Source organism: Camarhynchus parvulus, chromosome 12 (assembly GCF_901933205.1).
Source record: "Camarhynchus parvulus chromosome 12, STF_HiC, whole genome shotgun sequence".
NCBI classification, from domain to species: Eukaryota; Metazoa; Chordata; class Aves; order Passeriformes; family Thraupidae; genus Camarhynchus; species Camarhynchus parvulus.
The window spans coordinates 219,084-225,696 of record NC_044582.1 but is presented as its reverse complement, the minus strand read 5'-3'; positions in this window follow the sequence as shown (position 1 = coordinate 225,696).

The window sequence follows — 6,613 nt, the reverse complement described above, 5'->3', positions numbered from 1 at the left end:
GCCGCGGGGCGGCGGAGGAGGGGCCACTCAGGGCTGGCGCGGCCGGGCCGCTGCCGGAGCCTCGGGGCCGGGGATAGCGCCGTGCCCTGACGGCCCCAGGCTTTGGCCTGGCCCTTCCCCGGCCCGCGCGGCGCCCCACGAGCGGCCAGGCGGGGACGGGCAGAGACTGCCTGCCCCTCGCTGCCCGCCACCTGTGCCCTGCTGCCCGCCCTGCCTAACCTACCCGCTGCCTGCCACTCCCCGCTGCCTGTCCTCCTCTCCTGCCTGCCATCAGCCCCCGGTGCAGCCAGGCTGGTGCTCAAAGCCTGAAGAGCCTCAGGTACCTCAGTCTGGTTCTGATGGGTCTAGTCTAGCAAACACAGTATACTGCTCTTTATGTGGTTATATTCCACGAGCAGAATCTCCCACATACATCCAGTTTATGGTCTACAAAGTTGTGTTTGTTTTCAGTGGGATCTGCAAGTAATCCCACTGGATGGTTCCCAGATCCATCATCCTATCTGGAGCTGGGTGGCACACACAAACATGCACAGGCTACTTGGCAAAACCCAAGTGCCTTGTGCATGCTGTGTGCGTCATGTTGTGCTTGTCACATCCTGGCCCTGTCTCCCCTGCCACTTACTGCACTTGCGGCATTACCCCAGTGAGTCCGGGTCTCAGCAGTGTTTACTGAGATCCTTGATTTGCTGACACTGGCAGTGGATCCAAAAAAGGCCTTTAATGGTCTGCACTGTGTGTCCACAGAAAACAAGAGGAGGAACAACTGTCTCTGGTGAAGAAGCTCTGTATGTTGGTGCTGAGCCTATAGTCCGGGGCCCACACAAAGCACTGCAGCTATTCACACTCTCTCCACTTGTTATACCCTCTCTTTTTTTTTTCACCTGGAATTAGAAGGAAAAAATAGTCTGCAGGAGCAGATTAGAGATATTAAATTCCAAGGTACTCAAAACCCAAATAGACTAAAAAACCTCTTAAGGCTCTTCTGGAAACATCAAATAGAGCAGGATCATGCCCACATGAAATGGTGACAGCTCAGTGTGCTGCTGGCCATAGCACTCTTTCCTATGAGCTTATCTGTCAGGGAGGCCTCAGGAATATTGCAGATATAAGGGACTGCTATTTCCGCCTCTACCACTAAACCACATTCAAAAAGTAATGCTTGGTCACATTATAGCAAAACAGCAGCATTTTTGAAAATGCTGCAGCTTATGAATTAGGTTTGTATTTCTAGTAATGCCAAATATTAATCAATCTAAGTCAAAAAGAAACTGAAACTCCTCTAGTCAAGTCCAGTGAAACCAGAGGAATACCAAAGACAGAGAAGTAGTTTTTTTCTGTAAGCCACTACCCCTGCAGCTGCTGTTACAAATTCAAGTTGAACAGAAGTGTGTTGCAAGTCAAATCTTTCCTTACAGGCACTTACAGAAGAAAATTAAGCAGCAGCCCCTTAATTCCACTCACCTCATGGCAGCATTCAGATTTGCTTTGTAAGCAAATCAGCAACAGCACTGGTTTTGCTCCACATGTCCTGGAACACAGGACACGTGTAACCCAACAGCACTGGTTTTGCTCCACATGTCCTGGAACACTACAGGCAGCCCTGTGGCATGACAACCCAGAACATCACTCACCTCTCTAGCTGCAGGTGAGTGCTTTCATAATTTTTAATGCTGCTGGTTTCACCTTGAGCATTAGGGGAAGCCATGCAGCCTTGGCCAGACACTTACTGCTTTTTCTTAGGGATTATTTAACTCTTGGATTTCACTAAACTGCCCTAAGACATTGCCTTTCTTTTAATCCTAGTTATTAGAATTAGCCCCAGGCATGCCAAGGGCACAAGGCTACTGAAGTGACAGTCCCCAGCAAAGCTGCCTGGATGGCTGCAGACGCCAGACAGGGACTGCCTGCCCCTTGCTGCCCGCCCAAACAGGGACACGCTCCCAGATCCCAGCCCGGTGATGGCAGCTTTCCAGCCCTCCAGCAGCAGCAAGCTGATCCCCCTTCTCCTCTCCTGGCTGGCCCTGCTGCCACCCCCTTCTTCCCTGAGCCTCAGGAGCTGAGGCTGGCTCAGCTGAGCATCAATCAGCCCCTCTGACCCAGGCAGCAACTCCTGGGTTTGCCTACGCTGCTCAGAGCCTTAGGCAGACTCTGTTGCTTGTTCCGTAACTCTTGAAAAGGAGAATATTAGCTCTCGGCCTCAGCTTCTGTTTAGTTAGATCACACATGCACAGGTGTGATAGCTAAAACCTCAACAATTAGATTGCTGAAAGAAAAATGTGACCTTTAGAAGTGATGTGAAATGATCTGGTGGGTTGTCAGTTCTGTTGCCATTACTGGATCAGTGGTGTGCTGCTGCCCCAGGAAGATGGCTTCACTCTGCCCCCAACTTTTCCTCTTCCTCCTCTCCCAGCTACAAGTTTCACTCACAGTATCACAGGATTAACTAGGTTGGAAATACCTGTGAGATGACCTAGTCCAACCTATGACCTAACACCACCTTGTCAACCATACCATGGCACCGAGTGGCACATCCAGTCTTTTCTTAACCATCTCCAGGGATGGTGACACCACCACCTTCCTGGGCAGCCCTTTCCAATGCCAAAACACTCTTTCTGTGAAGAATCTTTTCTTTATGTTAAGCCTAAACTTCCCCTGGTGCAGCTTAAGGCTGTGTCATCTTATCCTCATGTTGATTGCCTGGGAGAAGAGCCCAGCTCCCACCTGGCTGCACTCCTGTCAGGGAGTTGTAGAGAGCGATGAGGACTGATGAGCCTCCTCTTCTCCAGGATCAACAACCCCAGCTCTCTCAACTGCACCTCACAGGACTTGTGTTCCAGACCCCTCACCAGCCTTGTTGCCCTTCTCTGGACACGCTCCAGCCGTTCCATGTCCTTCCTAAACTGGGGGGGCCCAGAACTGGACACAGCACTCAAGGCAGGGAGTGGAACGAGATGGGATTTAAGGTTACTGCCCACCCAAACCATTCTGTGATTTTATGATAGATGTGGGAATAAAGTGTGGCTTCTCTCAGGAGGGAGGAGTGATGCTCTCCAGTGTGGAAAAAACCAACCTGGTCCTGTGTTGTCATTATATTGAGAAGCTCCCATACCTTCTCAGTGATTTCACATGGGCAGCTCCTCACAGCACTGACTCCTCCTTCTTCACAGTACAGCCAACAAACTCCATCTCTCTCCTCAACCAGCTAACCCACTCTTTTGTAGCACTCATTGTCTTATTGGACACAGCTGTGGCCTGTTCCTAATCTTTGGTGATTAGTACAGCTGCAACTCCTCAGGTGTGAGACTACCTTCTGCACTATCTTTATTTTCTTACATTCTATTCCTCCACAATTCCCCCTTTTCTTTTAATTACAAAGTTGCAGCATCTCTGGAAAGATATGTTTGAGTAAATTGATATTATAACATATTCATATATCTCACTTAAGACTAACAGTATACAAATGTTCAGGCAACATGTCACAGCAAGAATATCAACCTAAGGCTTTTCATAAACTAATGTTGTGTTTACTATCTTTTGCAGGGCCCTTCACAAAAGATAGTAAACCCAGTACAATCATCTTTTGTGTAATTTCTGTTTAACTCTGGAAGGTGTCTGTGCACTGACCTTGATTACTCAAGCTTACATTACATATTATTAGAAACTCTTACACTTACACTTCTAGAATATTGACAATATCAATAGCTGTACAACTTATGAGGCAACTCACAAGAATAAGTTAAAGGCTATATGTTAGGATAGTAACAAATCAACGGTTACATAATTTTATCAATAGCTATACAATTTGAACAACATTGATCCAGTATCTGTCGAGTGTACTTATGCTTATGGAATATAAACTTATGCCTAAACAAAGATTAATAGTTGCAATTCACAAACAAAATGCACGTTTCATCAGCAAACAAAAACACCATACTGAATGATAGAGCTACTCTGTCCCCAGCTCCTACTGCTCTTTTAATAATTCTCTTCTTCCTTTTACAGTTCTTTGTTGTATTAGTTGGCCACTGCAAGCCTCTCTTGCCGTGCTCTGTTTTCCATGTAGATGAAACAATCTATTCTTCACTTGATATGTTATTTCTTGCTGTGTCCCCAGCAGCTCACCTGTGCTCCAGGTGTCAAAATCTTTAGGGTCTGGACCAGGCAGCCTCCCTTGCTGCTCTCAGTGCTGTGCTGGGCTCCATCTCCAGCTGCACCTTGCCCTACAGCCCAATCCCGGATCACACTGGGTTACTGTGGCCACTATACAATTTTAGAAAACTTCTCTTACATATTGTCTGCTCACGTAGCAGCAACTTTCCCATTGTGTCCTGCTGCACACACTGCCATTCAGGCAGACCCCAGCACTGTCCTGGGTCCCCTCTGGACTGCAGCCATACCTTGGCAGGGACATGGGGCTTGCTCCAATGCACCAAATAAGCAAAGTGTGTAGCGTCTGCTCCTCATATCCAGCACTCTTCTTCTTGGGGGTGGTATCTCATAGATTGTCCCAACTTCTAGGCTCACAGATCTGCCTGGCTATAGCTCATCTGGATTTTTAGGCTCTCAGGCTCTTGGTCTGCCTGACTCCACGGTCTTATTTCTCTTAGGTCTGCATTCATCTTCCTAAATCACCTTGGGATCACATTGCTTAATATTTAAGTCCTTTTTCCCAAACCACCACAGGATCACCTCCTTACTGTTCTCTCTACAGTTCTCTACCTGAATCACCACAGGATCACATCAGAATCACGTCAGGGTGATTCTGTTTCAACCAACTGCTGCCATCATATTGAGAACCTCCCATACCTTCTCAGTGATTTCTCATGGGCATCTCCTCACAGCACTAACTCCTTCTTCACAGCACAACCAACAAACTCCATCTCTCTCCTCGACCAGCTAACCCACTCTTTTGTAGCACTCGTCGTCTTATTGGACACAGTTGTGGCCTGTTAAGGGCAGGCCTGTTCCTAATCTTTGGTGATTAGTACAGCTGCAACTCCTCAGGTGTGAGACTACCTTCTGCACTATCTTTATTTTCTTACATTCTATTCCTCCACAGTCCTGTACCAGGGAATACTGCATGCAGGGACCTGGAGAGTCCTTTCTGCCAAGGACACGCCGTATGCCCATGCCCAGCTCCATTTTGGCTCTTCCAGTGACTCCCCTGGGCTATCAGTGGCACAGAGCTCTGCTGTGCTCGTGTAAAGATGGCTCATGGCTGATTACATGTGACCTGCTTGCCTGCTGCAAACTCCAGTGTGTTTTCCTTGTTTCTGGTAGGTGTTAGGGAGGTGGTGGATTCAGCTTGGGGCCACAGCCAAGAACTATTTTCTTGTATTACCATTAAGTGCAGTCCAGTGCCACAGTATAGAAAAACACAGCAGATATACCCCATCTGAGCCTGAAAATGCTAAACTAATTTGAGGAGGGAACATTTTTGTTCCTTCTTTTATAGGAATGAATAAATACAGTGTGACAGGCCAAGTGGCATCAATGCACATTCTGTTTGTCAGTAGCTTGGAAAAACAAACACTCTGAGAACAACCATTTGTGTCTTCAGTCCAAGATATAATGTTGCTGTTAACACTCACAAAAGCTATCTCCTCCAGCATTGTTTGGGGCTAATCAGCACGATTCCAGTTAAGCAGACATGGCCTTACAATTCATTTATTAATTTCCTTCTCCTAATATATACTTTTTACAAATGTCAGGATATTCTTTCTATACCTGGTCATTCTCTCCCAGAGATGAGCTTTATATTTTATAAACCTCAAGTAAACATAGAATGGTTAGGGGACCTTAAAGTCCATCCAGCTCCACCTCCTACATTGGCAGGGACACCTTTCACTAGCCCAGGCTGCTTCAAGACCCATCCAACCTGGCCTTGGACACTCCCAGGAATGGGGCAGCCACAGATTCTCTGGGGAGCCTGTGCCAGGGCCTCACCACCCTTCTAGTAAAGAATTTATTCCTAATATCCAGTCCAACACTGCCCCCCTTCAGTTTACAGTTGCTTCCCCTTGTCCTATTGCTCTATACTCTGGTGAATGTCAAGTAAATTTCCCTCATTTCAGAGAAACACCACTCATTTGGTGGAACCAGCTCAGAACCTGTCCTGAACCATGGCGCCTTGGTAAGGTTGGTGTGGTGAAGCTGGCACATGTGGTCAAATCCTGGGGATCTGATCTGCATAACTCAGAAGAGGATTGAGCTCATGTGACACCAGCAAGTGCTTTAGACCCTTGCACGAGATACATATTAGATTTGCTTTTATCCCTTCAAAACAGCAAAAGGAAGCAATCTCTAAGGAGCATAGTAAAGCGTTAGTGTGCTGTTCCTGAGTGACAATTTCATCACAGACTTACAGAAATGCATTATTATCCTAAACCTACTGCATACTTCAGAAATCAGGGAAGAATTGCTAACATGCCACAAATTTGACACAAAATTGATCTCTCAGGCAAAAAAAAAAATCAGCAGCTATTGGAATAATACTGTAGTGTCAGGTTCTCTCTGTGCTAGTAGAAATGGCAGGAAATTCACTGGAGAGGGAGAACATTAACTATTTGCAAGCCAAGACCAATGAAAACCTGCTGGGTCTTGTCTCCAAATG